This window comes from Schistocerca americana, chromosome X (genome assembly GCF_021461395.2).
Source record: "Schistocerca americana isolate TAMUIC-IGC-003095 chromosome X, iqSchAmer2.1, whole genome shotgun sequence".
NCBI lineage: Eukaryota > Metazoa > Arthropoda > Insecta > Orthoptera > Acrididae > Schistocerca > Schistocerca americana.
In genome coordinates, this window is record NC_060130.1 from 738,608,374 (window position 1) to 738,623,850 (window position 15,477).

Here is a 15,477-nt window from a genome sequence, read left to right on the forward strand (position 1 = left end):
TGCATGTTTTCTATTATGATACCGGAAAAATATTACGTGATAATTTCTATCGCGGTCAAGTTTATTACGGATTACGAATGCCATATAGACTCTTCATAACGTTTGTGCAAATATTAAGGTAGCCATTTCTAAGAAAGATAGTATTCAATGAAGTATAGGTGAATTTGTCGAACTGTAAATATGGGAATTACCCAACTGCCTAAACATCTGTTTCTTACATAAATTATGAGCTGAAAGTAGTGGACATTGTAATGATACCACTAATGAAATGAATATCATGTTTTCTGCTTTGTGTCAGCTATATAGTAAAACAACTTATGAGCGATTTTGTAGCGTCCGCATGGAGGTCGCGGCAAGGCTGAGCAGACGACTGTAGTATTCAGACTCAGTGACTGGCGGGCAATGCTGGACATACCCTCATTTGGCTAGAGATGGGGACACTAATGCACCCACGGACATTGTCAAACATGATGGTCTTTGTGGTCCAGGTACTATGGTGTGGTGAGGCATAATGTTGAATGGGTGTACTGACCGCCACAACTTTGAACACTGTACACTCACCGGTCAATGTTATGATGACATTGTTCTACTTCCCAACGTGCGTCTTTTCAGGGGTGCGTTCCACCCCTGAAAAGACGCACGTTGGGAAGTAGAACAATGTCATCATGACTTCAATTCTAAGAGTGACACTGCACGATCACATTGAACTGAGCAGACTGAGGAGCTCTTGAAGGGAGAGGATATTCGGGGAATGGACTGACCTGCCGGTTCTCCTGACTTAAATCCCATCGATCACGTGGGAAATGCGTTGAGGAGAAAACTGCAGCACGTCCATATTCACGAACGACCATCTAGCAGTTGTTAACCGTGCTCACGGAGAAGCATGTTGCAAGCAATGTCGTCCACAATGATCGCAGACCCCATTTAAAACCATGAACCACCCTTCACACTTTTCAAGAGTCCGTTATGAATCGCTTCAGAGCAATTATTATCTTTAAAGAAAAGTATTATTTCTGCTCGTCTCATTGGGTATTGCTTTCAGTTACCTACTGTACTACGCCGTAACAGTTCTTTCTATGTGTGGTCCAAGATTCGCCAAGCTATGTTACTTGGCAGTGACTAGTCGTACTATAGTTCGACTCTCATCAAAAAGCTTTTCAGACCAGTGTAGCTAAAGAGTCACTCCACTGCATGTGGTGACCTTACCGGCAAGAATCGGTTTGATTGTCTGTATGTAACAAGCTGAACAAAATTACAATTGGCTCATAATATTTTAAATTTGCAAATAGACAGTAATAAATAACCATAATGGATACTACAGTCGACAATTGGTTACCGGTAGATACATGTGGAACAAGAGAGTGATATACTCTCGCTACTGTGGATATAGAAAAAGAGTGATCATACTGAAAGGGTCAACTGAAAAAAAAAGCGATCAACAAAATTACAAAGTACATATTAAAACAAGAAATGATAGAGATAAAGCGACAGTGAAAGTGCAAGAAAATAAAATTCCTTCGTCATTGAGACAAATGGTGAATTTGGTTTCGTCGCAAATGTTAGTTCAAGCTGCGACAGTAGCTACTGCTGTGGCCGCCCACTTTGGACATCGCAGCGCCTCCTGCATCAGCATTCCACTTCACGTCCTACCATCACGGGATGCCTGCATCACAGGGCGTATATTCACCAGGAAAACCTACGTCGTCTGTGTTATCAAAACAAATACTTACCGGCGGCCACAACACATCACAAGAACAGGTCTCAACCAACGGTCGCCAGGGGACGCTACCCGTTCGCGGGGCCTGCAGAACAGCTTCACCAGAGGTCGCAGCTAGCCGAGGAACTACTTTGCTAAGCCTGGCATGTGGTCGCAAATAGTTCCGGTAGATACATCCACCAACGGTCTTTATAAGGCTGCCACTCCGGCAGCGTCACCCGATCGCCTTTTCTAGCTGGCCGATCTCTTGGCATGGTCGACGAACCTCTTGACGTTGTAGAATTGTCTATTGTGTTCGCTCCCCGTGAAGAGACGGGTTTTTTCTATAATTATTATTTGTTATTTTGTATTTGTGTCGATCCGCATTTGGGATCGAATTGTTCTTTTGGAGATTGTATTATTGTTTCGTTTTGGGTGAGTCCAATAAATTGTTTTCAGACTTGCTTTCCGCATTTCTATTCTGCTAGCGCAGATAATTCAGTTACTGCGCTGTCCTCACTTATACACCAGGAATAAAAGTCAGTGTTGGAACCTTTTGGACGGACGTTGTAGAAGAGGTCGCAACTAAAGTGAACGAAAGACATAAATGGGCAGAACGAAACTTTCGCTAGAAAATGAAGCGTGTAGACAATGATGTAGAACAATATACAGCAGAAAGTGATTACAAAATATAAAATACCAAAGAAGTCTGCAAACGATTTCTTATAAGCTCGAGAGAGAGAGAAATCTAAAGGCTACCCCACATCCCGTTACATATAAAAACTACAATAAGCCTTCCGAGGAAGAACATTAAAATACGGACAAGCTTCAATAGCAGTAGCTCATGCTGCAGAGGGAGACTTGCTACAGACAAGAATTTTGATGCCAAACGTGGTTCTTTTTTTATTGAGGAGTGCACATAATTCAATAAGGTACACATTATCAGGAAAAACATTCGCACGGTCGAAGACTTCTGTAGCCTTATGATGCCCGTGCATGGGCAACAAAAGCGTTACACACGGTATAGCCAAGGGAACTGGTACAACTGTCTAACATCATATAGGGCCTCCGAGAGCACGCAGAGGTCCCGCAACACGACGTGGCAATTGCTCGACTAATGTCTAAAGTAGTGTTGGAGGGAATTGACACCATGAACCCTAGAGGGCTATCCATAGATCCGTAAGAGTACGAGGGGGAGGAGATCTCTTCTGAACAGCACATTGCAAGACATCCCAGATTTGCTCAATACTGTTCGTGTCTGGGGAGTCTGATGGTCAACGGAAGTGTTTAAACTCAGAAGAGTGGTCCTGGAGCCACTCTGTAGCAATTCTGGACGTGTGGAATGTCGCATTGTCATGCTGGAATTGCTCAAGTTCATCGGAATGCACAATGGATATGAATAGATGCAGGTGATCAGAGAGGATGCTTACGTACGTGTCACCTGTCAGAGCCGTATCTAGGCGTATCAGGGTTCCCATATCACTCCAACTGCACACGCCCCACACCATAACAGAGCCTCCACCAGTTTGAACAATCCCCTGCTGACATGCAGGGTCCATGGATTCATGAGGTTGTCTCCATACCCGTACACGTCCATCCACCCGATACAATTTGAAACGAGACTCGTCCGTTTTCCAGTCATCAACAGTCCAATGTCGACGTTGACGGGCCCAGGCGAGGCGTAAAGCCTTGTGTCGTGCATTCATCAACGCTACACGACTGGGCCTTCGGTTCTGGAAGCCCATATCGATGATGTTTCGTTGGATGGTTCGCACACTGAGAGTTGTTTATGGCGCAGCACTGAAACCTGCAGCAGTCTGCGGAAGGGTTGCACTTCTATCGCGTTGAACGATTATCTTTCGACGCAGATCTGATGCCTTCGCAGTAATTACAGTGGCAGCTTGCACCAACAGCTGTAAATAACGGATGTACATTCGAACAGTCAGTTGCGAGTATAACCGTTCTCTGTTTTTATTAATCCAGTTTCGAAACTTTTTGAACTGATAGGTTATGTACTCATTTCATTTTACGTTATTATACCGAAAAACTGTAAATACAGACGCTGTAAATTTTTATTAAACTTTCATGTTTTGACGGAATGAAAAGTCTGTTGTCACTGAATGTGGAGTGCAAAGTGGATCTCTTACAATAAAGAGTGATGGGGTTTTAAGTGACTGATGTGAATTACAGCTAATCACTTAAATCATAGAACTGTCATTTTGATTCTGATCACAGAATTGTCATTTTGACATTGATTCACATTCCTGTTCCACTGTGCTGTGTTTGCTAAACCAAGCAGCGATATTTGAGTAATCCAGCTTGAAGTTGATTAAACGAGCAGCACAATGCCTTGTTATTTTTAAGAAAATGAAGTGCATGCTCAAATAGACTTGCTACCCCGCACTGACATAGTGGATTCGTGAGTGTCAGGATATTGTAACTTTATTGATGTTAAAATGTTTCTGAACTTGGTATTTTATCCTGTTCATAACTTGCTGCGGGGCATTTTTCCGCCGGCCGCGGTGGTCTCGCGGTTCTAGGCGCGCAGTCCGGAACCGCGCGACTGCTACGGTCGCAGGTTCGAATCCTGCCTCGGGCATGGATGTGTGTGATGTCCTTAGGTTAGTTAGGTTTAAGTAGTTCTAAGTTCTAGGGGACTGATGACCACAGCTGTTAAGTCCCATAGTGCTCAGAGCCATTTGGACCATTTGGCATTTTTCCCCAGTTCAGTTGATCTTACCATGAAGGAACTTTAAATAACTCTATGCTAAATCCAATGTTGTTCTTAGAAGTGGCACTATTTGCAGTAATCGACTATTCGAATCCGAATGATGCTATAACGTGGACCACAAATGAGAAGTCGAGGTTCAGTGAACACAATGGTACATATATCTCTCTTATGCGACAGAATTTCTTGTCGATGTTGAAGGATTCAGAGGCGAACGAAGTCGGTTTACGTTTAAGGAAGTCGTGTTCTTTGGGCTTGGTATTTTTGGGTGTGTTATTACAATGTTCAGTGGATCAATAGTGTTTTCAGGCCACATGGACCGCAGTAAATCTCAAGAAACCAGAGAAAGTATGTACAACATATTACTTTCACTGGTTTCTACATCCGTACATTTGTCCTCTAGCCATTCTCGCTTAGCCGTTTTGCACTGGCTGTCGATCCCATTTTGAGACAGATGTATTCCTGTTCGCACGTTTCATTTACTGCATTTTTGTATTTTCTCCTTTCATCAGTTAAATTCAATGACTCTTGTGTTACCCAAGGATTTCTACTAGGTCTCGTCTTTTTACTTACTTGATCCTCTACTGCCTTCACTATTTCAACTCTCAAAGCTACTTATACTTCTTCTACTGTATTTTTCCCCTGTTCTTGTCAATCGTTCCCTAATTCTCCCGTTGAAACTCTCTACAATCTTTGGTTCTTTCAGTTTGTCCAGGTCCCATCTCTTTAAATTCCTAGCTTTTTGCTGTTTCTTCAGTTTTAATATACAGTTCATAACCAATAAAATGTGGTCTTAGTCCTCATCTTCCGCAGGAAATATCTTACGACTGAAAACATGATCTCTAAATCTCTGTCTTACCATTATATAATCAATCTGAAACCTTCCAGTATCTTCAGGTCTCTTCCACGTATTCAACTTTCTTTAATGATTCTTAAACCAAGTGTTAACGACGATTAAGTTATGCTCTGTGCAAAGTTCTACCAGGCGGTTTCCTCTCTTATTCTTAACCCCCAGTCCTTATTCACCTACTACTTTTCCATCTCTTTTCCTACTATAGAATTCCGGTCCCCCATGACTATTACATTTCGTCTCCCTGAACTATCTGAATAATTCCTTTTATCTCATCATACATTTCTGCAATATCTTCATCATCTGCAGAACTAAGTGGCACATAAATTTGTAACCCTGTGGTAGGCGTGGGCTTCGTGTCTATCTTGGCTACAATAATGCCTTCACTATGCTGCTCGTAGTCGCTTACCCGCGTTCTTACTTTTTTATTCATTATTAAACCCACATCTGCTGAGTATCGTTACATAGGAACTCGAGCTATCCAGCTACATAGATGTCCAACGGCACGGCAGAGAGTGTAAGCCTCAAGTGACAGACATGTCCGCTACCATGAAGCTACCAATAAATACTACAGTTGGAGGCACGCACGACGCTCTGTCGTGTGGTAAAAAGTTATTAGTTTTGCGCCCTGTTGACCTACGTCTTATCGACCTCAGTGTGTTCTAACCTGTTTATCGATGACATTGCCTGACATGAGGCGTTCGTTTTTTGCTCAACGTTTAGCTCTGAAGTATTTTGGTGTTCCCTTCTTCATAATATAGCCGTCTTCCTTGTTATCCCTGTCTGTAGTACGAGATAGAAAATTTCACCTCAGATGGACTTCTTTTTGATACTGACTGTTATGATGAAAGACGGACACTATGGCAGTGGCGATAGAGCACACGTGTGGGATGATGGAATTTCGACTTTCTCGACTGGCGGCAACTTCTCCACGTCTTTTAATTATTATTACGATGAGTGCAGATCAGAACTTTATTGCTGTATCGTGTTATAATAGATACAATTTAGAATAGGATATTCGTGCTTGCACCGAGAAATTGATCGAATACAAAGAAATAATCTATTTTCTCAAGCTATGTTAACATGTTCGTAAATTCATAGGTTTATGTGGATTCCAGTTCTCACGCTATACAGCGATGCCCCTTGCAGCAAGTTTACCAGCACACGCATTGAGTAACTTCTAGGCAAACTACTGAATTTCAACAGACAGCTGTGCACAATTATAGAGAGCACATTGTCTACAGAACAGTACGTAAAATTTGAAAGTGATAAAGTTCTGAAATTATTTTCAGAGGTACAAGAACAAGATTCTGAGAAAGTTTTAGAGAAATTCGTGCAGTTAGATGTTCAGACACATGTATTTGCTGTCTTAAACCGTGTTTCCTTTGACGTTTCGCAGTCAATTGTTGCAAAATTGGAAGATACATAATACTGACAGCACACGTTTTCCTTGGTCCTTTCTAGATGAAAGAAAAATGAAATAAACAATGATTTTGATGTTAATGATAAAAAGCAAATGAGGAGAAAATTATTGCTTTTTTGTTGTACTAGCGACTTCGGCAATGTTTCGCAGTTGCTAAATATGTATGGGAATTGTATATAGGTCCTTATCTCCTTCTGTCTCTCTCTCTCTCTCTCTCTCTCTCTCTCTCTCTCTCTCTCTCTCTCTCTCTCTCTCTCTGTCCATCTCCCCCCCCCCCCTCTTTGTCCATCTCCTCTTCCTCCCAACTCTCACTGTCCTTCTTCTCCTTCCTCCATTTCCTCCTCACCCCTCTGTTTGTCCATCTTCTCCTTCCCCCTCCCTTTGTCAGTTTCCTCCTCTTCGCGTTCCTTCTCCATCTTATCTTCCCTTCTCTCTGACCGTGAGAATTTTTATTGTAAACGAAACCTCAATTGGGAGATGAAGTCATTTAAAATGAATGGCTAAATCGACTAGGATCATTTATATGGAGTACAGGAGAGACATCTCCAGTGGGTAGGACTGAAAAGTTTTCGATGATTCAGATTCCGTTGTAGGATTCTAGTCGTGAATTGATAAGCCATAAATACAATATTCCCCTTTCTTCTTCAAACTGACGGTGACGGAGACAACAAAACTGTTGTGTATACACTTTTCAAAAAACTGTATATAAGGCGAAAGAATACATCTAGAGTAATCAATTTGTCTTATGATTTAAGTGCCCTGTATCTAAGATAAAACTGACTGCCGGAAAGAAAATGAAACCGCACATTTTCATAGCACGACATTCTCCTTCTCGTAGTTGGTTTTAACAGAAAATCTGTACATCAGTCTGAATGTTAGTAAAGCGTCGTGTAACAGTTTGAAGCAGAACGGTCAAGAACAACGTTCTCTCTTTATAAATTATATATTCACACACACACACACACACACACACACACACACACACACACACACACGTAGAGAGAAATTCGTGCAGTTAGATACACATAGAGTATATATATATATATATATATATATATATATATATATATATATATATATATATATATATAGAGAGAGAGAGAGAGAGAGAGAGAGAGAGAGAGAGAGAGAGAGAGAGTCAATGTCTGTCGGAACTTTTATTAGTGCATCGTGTAACAGTTACAGACTTTTTTTCTAAGAACGTTACGCCTTTCTGTATTACATATATATATATATATATATATATTTAAAAATATTCCGTCTATGTCCGTCCGAAAGTTTAGTAGAGCATCATGTAAAATAGAAATTAAATCTGTCAACAATTTTTCTAAATTTTTACCAACAACGTTTCCTCTCTTATGTATTACATACAACTTTATATACCATACATACGAAAAATATATGTAACCTACGACCGTCTGAATGTTTATTAGAGTACCATGTAAAAATTTGAAATAAATAGGTCAATAACTTTTTGAGCTTTTTTCTAGCAATGTTTCCCCTTTATATCTTATGTATACAGTTATACGCCACATATATTAAATAATTATGTAGCTTATGTGCATCTGGACGTCTATTAAATTATCGTATAACCATCTGAATTAAATCTGTAAAGGACTTTTCAAGTTGGGGACCAGCTGTAAACTGGTTCAAAAATGGTTCAAAATGGCTCTGAGCACTATGGGACTTAACTTCTGAGGTCATCAGTCCCCTAGAACTTAGAACTACTTAAACCTAACTAACCTAAGGACAACACACACATCCATGCCCGAGGCAGGATTCGAACCTGCGACCGTAGCGGTCTCGCGGCTCCAGTCTGCAGCGCCTAGAACCGCTTGGCCACGCCGGCCGGCCAGCTGTAAACTCCCATGGATATCGAGGTATTTACGTTGCTATCTCACGGTTTGGGATCGACTATCGGTTTGTTTACTTTCCCCTCCACGTACTGTGCCGTACCGGCCTCGCAGTCAGTTACGATCGTGAAGCCACCATGGACAGAGATTACACCAATAAAGAGCACGCTGACATGCATTCCATTTATGGCAAAGTGAATGGCTAGTGGCCTTGAGGCTGTACAATTGCATGAAGAAGCTTTTCCTCTCCGCAGGCAGTACGACAGGCGTACATTTAGCCGGTTACATGAGAGCCATAGAGAAACCGCGATTTTTGCACACCATGTACGAGAAGGTCGACCCGGATCCATAACACCCGATCATAAATTTTGCAACATAGTCCACGGAGAACAGCGAAATCATTGTATTTGTAAAAATGTGAGTTAGTATGGGCAGAGGCCATTGTTGGCAACCGGAATAAAATAATAATTGGATCCTTTTACCGACCTCCCAATTCAGATCATACAGTTACTGAAAGGTTCAAAGAATAACTTGAGTTTGATTTCAAACACGCATCCGACTCATACGATAATACACTCCTGGAAATGGAAAAAAGAACACATTGACACCGGTGTGTCAGACCCACCATACTTGCTCCGGACACTGCGAGAGGGCTGTACAAGCAATGATCACACGCACGGCACAGCGGACACACCAGGAACCGCGGTGTTGGCCGTCGAATGGCGCTAGCTGCGCAGCATTTGTGCACCGCCGCCGTCAGTGTCAGCCAGTTTGCCGTGGCATACGGAGCTCCATCGCAGTCTTTAACACTGGTAGCATGCCGCGACAGCGTGGACGTGAACCGTATGTGCAGTTGACGGACTTTGAGCGAGGGCGTATAGTGGGCATGCGGGAGGCCGGGTGGACGTACCGCCGAATTGCTCAGCACGTGGAGCGTGAGATCTCCACAGTACATCGATGTTGTCGCCAGTGGTCGGCGGAAGGTGCACGTGCCCGTCGACCTGGGACCGGACCGCAGCGACGCACGGATGCACGCCAAGACCGTAGGATCCTACGCAGTGCCGTAGGGGACCGCACCGCCACTTCCCAGCAATTTAGGGACACTGTTGCTCCTGGGGTATCGGCGAGGACCATTCGCAACCGTCTCCATGAAGCTGGGCTACGGTCCCGCACACCGTTAGGCCGTCTTCCGCTCACGCCCCATCATCGTGCAGCCCGCCTCCAGTGGTGTCGCGACAGGCGTGAATGGAGGGACGAATGGAGACGTGTCGTCTTCAGCGATGAGAGTCGCTTCTGCCTTGGTGCCAATGATGGTCGTATGCGTGTTTGGCGCCGTGCAGGTGAGCGCCACAATCAGGACTGCATACGACCGAGGCACACAGGGCCAACACCCGGCATCATGGTGTGGGGAGCGATCTCCTACACTGGCCGTACACCACTGGTGATCGTCGAGGGGACACTGAATAGTGCACGGTACATCCAAACCGTCATCGAACCCATCGTTCTACCATTCCTAGACCGGCAAGGGAACTTGCTGTTCCAACAGGACAATGCACGTCCGCATGTATCCCGTGCCACCCAACGTGCTCTAGAAGGTGTAAGTCAACTACCCTGGCCAGCAAGATCTCCGGATCTGTCCCCCATTGAGCATGTTTGGGACTGGATGAAGCGTTGTCTCACGCGGTCTGCACGTCCAGCACGAACGCTGATCCAACTGAGGCGCCAGGTGGAAATGGCATGGCAAGCCGTTCCACAGGACTACATCCAGCATCTCTACGATCGTCTGCATGGGAGAATAGCAGCCTGCATAGCTGCGAAAGGTGGATATACACTGTACTAGTGCCGACATTGTGCATGCTCTGTTGCCTGTGTCTATGTGCCTGTGGTTCTGTCAGTGTGATCATGTGATGTATCTGACCCCAGGAATGTGTCAATAAAGTTTCCCCTTCCTGGGACAATGAATTCACGGTGTTCTTATTTCAATTTCCAGGAGTGTAGTTGGTGGTGACTTTAATGTACCCTCGATGTGTAGGTGAAAATATATGTTTAATTCTGGAGGTACGCATAAAATATCATCCGAAATTGTGCTAACCGCATTCTCTGAATGCAGTTAGTTCATGAATCCACGCGAATAATAAAAGGTTGTGAAAACACACTTGACCTCTTAGCAACAAATAATCCCGAGTTAATAACGAGCATCAAAACTGATTTAGGAATTAGTGAACACAGGGCTGTCGTAGCGAGATTGAATATTGTAATCGTCAAATCCTCGAAAAATAAGCGAAAAATATACCTATTCAAAAAAGCGGATAAAAATTCACTTGACGCCTTCCTGAGAGACAATCTCCACTCATTACAAATTAACGATATAAGTGTAGACAAGATGTGGCTTAAATTCAAAGAAATAGTATCGGCAGCAATTGAGAGATTTATACGAAACAAATTAACAAACGGCGGAGCTGATCCTCCTTGGTACACAAAACGGGTTAGAAAAATGTTGCAGAAACAACGAAACAAACATGCCAAATTTAAACAGACGCAAAATCCCCAAGATTGGTGATCCTTTACAGAAGCCCGAAATATAGCGCGGACTTCAATGCGAGATGCTTATAACAGTTTCCACAACGAAACTTTGTCTCGAAACCTGGCAGAAAATCCAAAGACATTCTGGTCTTATGTGAAGTATGTTAGCGTCAATAAACAATCAATGCCTTCTCAGTGAGATAGCAATGGAGGTACTATCCAAGACAGTGGTGCCAAAGCAGAGTTACTAAACACAGCCTTCCGAAATGCCTTCACAAAAGAAGACGAAGTAAATATTCCAGAATTCGAATCGAGAACAGCTGCCAACATAAGTAACGTAGAAGTAAATATCCTCGGAGTAGTGAAGCAACTTAAATCACTTAATAAAAGCAAGTTTTCTGTTCCAGACTGTATACCAATTAGGTTCCTTTCGGAGTATGCTGATGCATTAGCTCCATACTTAACAATCATATACAACCGCTCGCTCGACGAAAGATCCGTACCCAAAGACTGGAAAGTTGCACAGGTCACACCAATATTCAACATAGGTAGTATGAGTAATCCACTAAATTGCAGGCCCATATCGTTAACGTCGATATGCAGCAGGATTTTGTAACATATATTGTGTTCGTACATTATGAATTACCTCGAAGAAAACGGTCTATTGACACACAGTCAACATGGGTTTAGAAAACATAGTTCCTGTGAAACACAACTAGCTCTTTATTCTCATGAAGTGTTGAGTGCTACTGACAAGGGAATTCAGATCGATTCCGTATTTCTGGATTTCCAGAAGGCTTTTGACACTGTACTACAAAAGCGGCTCGTAGTGAAATTACATGCTTATGGAATATCGTCTCAGTTATGTGACTGGATTTCTGATTTCCAGTCAGAGAGATCACAGTTCGTAGTAATTGACGGAAAGTCATCGAATAAAATACAAGTGATTTCTGTCGTTCCCCAAGGTATTGTTATAGATACTTTGCTGTTCCTTATTTATATAAACGGTTTGGGAGACAATCTGAGCAGCAGTCTTCGGTTGTTTGCAGATGACGCTGTCGTTTTTCGACTAATGAAGTCATCAGAAGATCAAAACAAACTGCAAAACGATTTAGAAAACATATCTGAATGGTTCGAAAAGTGGCAGTTGACCCTAAATAATGAAAAGTGTGAGGTCATCCATATGAGTGCTAAAAGGAATTCGTTAAATTTCGGTTACACGATAAATCAGTCTAATCTAAAAGCCATAAATTCAACTACATACCTATGTATTACAATTACGAACAACTTAAATTGGAAGGAAGACATAGAAAATGTTGTGGGGAAGGCTAACCAAAGACTGCGTTTTATTGGCAGGACACTTAGAAAATGTAACAGACCTACTAAGGTCTGCTACACTACGCCTGTCCGTCCTCTTTCAGAACACTGCTACGCGGTGTGGGATCCTTACCAGATAGGAATGATCGAGTACATCGAAAAAGTTCAAAGAAAAGCAGCACGTTTTGTATTATCGCGAAATATGGGAGAGAGTGTCACAGAAATGATACAGGATTTGGGCTGGACATAATTCAAAGAAAGGCATTTTTCGTTGCGACGGAAACTTCTCACGAAATTCCAATCACCAACTTTCTACTCCGAATGCGAAAATATTTTTTTGACACTAACCTATATAGGGAGGAACGATCACCACGGTAAAATAAGGGAAATTAGAGCTCGTAAGGAAAGATATAGGTTTTCATTCTTTCTGCGCGCTATAAGAGACTGGAATAACAGACAATTGTGAAGGTGGTTCGATGAACCCTCTGCCAGGCACTTAAATGTGATTTGCGGAGTATCCACGTAGATGTAGATGAACAGTCGAGATCGCAATAATATTTTTTTATGAACCGGTTTCGTCTTAACTACAAGCAATCTTCAAAATTTTTGGCCCCCTGTGGCTGGTACTGGCGGCTCCTTGGATTTTTCGTGATACCACTATCGCACACTCTACGATCGTGTATCACGAAAAATCCGAGGAGCCGCCAGAACCAGACATGGGCAGCCAAAAAAGTCTGAAGATGGCTTGTAGATAAGACGAAACTGGTTAATAAGAAGATATTATTGCGATCTCCACTGTTCATTTTTAAACATAACACCCGATGCTGAGGAAAGGGTGATAAGCATGGTACACGAACGTCCAAGTACTTCATCAAGGAGAATTGCTACCCAAGAGCGTTCCTCGAGTCATAGCAGTGTGTGGCAGATTTTACATTGGCAAGTACTCTATTCATATCATCTCCAGTGAGTGCAAGCCCTCAACAATGCAGACTTCCCTCCTAAAAAGAATTTCTGCCAATGGTTGTAACAACAGTGTAAGCAGTATTCTGTTCACGGATGAGGCGGGATTTACCCGTGACGGTATTTTTAATTACCGTAACTGTCACACTTGAGTAGATGTCAATCCTAATGCGACATCAGCAACGACATTCGTTTAACGTCTGGGCAGGACTGCTCGGAGACCGCATAATTGGACCACACTTCCTACCGCAAAGGTCAACCGCACATGCGGTTTCTGCGGACTATACTTCCAGATGTACATGATGATGTCCCACTGAGAACGCCTGAACATGTGGTTAATACATGACAGTGCACCAGCACATTTTTATTTACGAGTGCACCAGCATGTAATTCGGACGAATAGTCAACATTGGATAGGTAGAGGAGGGCCTGTGCCTTGGCCTCCAAGTTCTCCAAATTCAAATCCCATGGATTACTTTGTGTGGGGTCGTGTCAAAAGCCAGGTCTATGCTACCGACGTCAACTCTCTTGAGCAATTACGCTTGCGGGTGGAAGGAGCCTATCAGCATTTACAGAATTCCCGAGGACTGCCTGAGAGGATTTGCAACTCATTTCATAGACGAGTTCAGTGTTGCATTCAGACACCCGGACAACATTTCGAACATCTACTTTAACGTTTAGAGATGTCATGTGTTCCTAGACACTTATGAATCACAACAGAAAATGTGTTGTATCTCGACAGCAGTTGATTTGTGGGCCCATGTTTAACTGAGCTTTTTAGCTACTATTGGCCTGTACTTTCCATGTGTGAATTATTGATCGTCACTTTTGAAATATCCTCTATATTAAAAACATGTGGCCTATGTACATCCGAACGTTTATTAGAGTATCATGTAAAAGTTTGAAGTAAATGTGTCAATAACTTTTTGAGGTTTTGCTAACAACCTTTCCTCATTATGTATTTTATATAAATTACAGAATTATGTAGCCTGTCTCCATCCGAACATTTATTACAATATGGTGTAAAAATATTAAGTAAATCGGTCAGGAACTTTCCGAAATTGCTGCTAAAAGCATTTCCCCTTTGCATAGGATTTGTATATATTTATATGTCACATATATATTTAAAATGTGTAGCCTATATCTGTCTGAACGGTCATTAGAGTCTCGAGTAGATACGTGAAATAAATCGGTCAGAAACATTTAGGGAATTTTGCTAACAGTGTTTGTCTTCATATATCCGTCTGTACGTTTATTAGAGTACGACGCAAAAATGTGAAGTAATTTCGTGAAGAACTTTTAGAGATTTTTGTTAACAATCTTTCCCATTTATGTAGTGTATCATGTTCCATACATATTTAAAAATGTGTAGCCTATGCCAGTCTGAACGTTTATTAGAGTGTTGTATAAAATTTTAAAGTAAACCAGTCACGAACTTTTCGACATTTGTGATAACAAAATTAAACTAAGACTTATCTTCATATATATAGTTTTATATGTATACACTTATATACCACATATATTAAAAATATGAAGCCTCTGTCTGTCCGAACCTTTATTAGAGTATGGTGTGAACCCTTTAAGTAAATCAGTCAAGAGCTCTCCGAAATTTTTGCTAGACACCTTTCCCTTATGTGTAGGTAGCTTTTGTCCGTCCAAACGTTTATTAGAGGTATCGAGTAAAAATTTGAAGTAAATTGGTCAAGAAATTTTCGAGATCTTTGGTAACAACGTTAAACTACAACTTGTATTTATATAGTAGTATACGCAGATTAGATGCCATGCCATACTGTTATGTCCTCCCGCACTCTCCACCGGACGACATCCCGTGGTACGGCACGGGGTCACCGGATGCATAGTCAGCAGGTGCGACCCCTGGACAAGGTTGCTAGCGACGGCTGCCTTAAGAGTGCTTTACAGTTGACGGAAATACGTTGCCATGCCTTCCATAGTCACCAGTCGAAACGCCGGAGGACATCACGCTGCATTGGTTGGCTGGTTCGTTCATTTGGGGCGAGGGGACCAAACAGCGAGGTCATCGTTCCCATCGGAAAGGAAGTCGGTCGTGCACTTTCAAAGGAACCATCCCGGCATCTGTCTAAGGCGGTTTAGGGAAATCACGGAAAA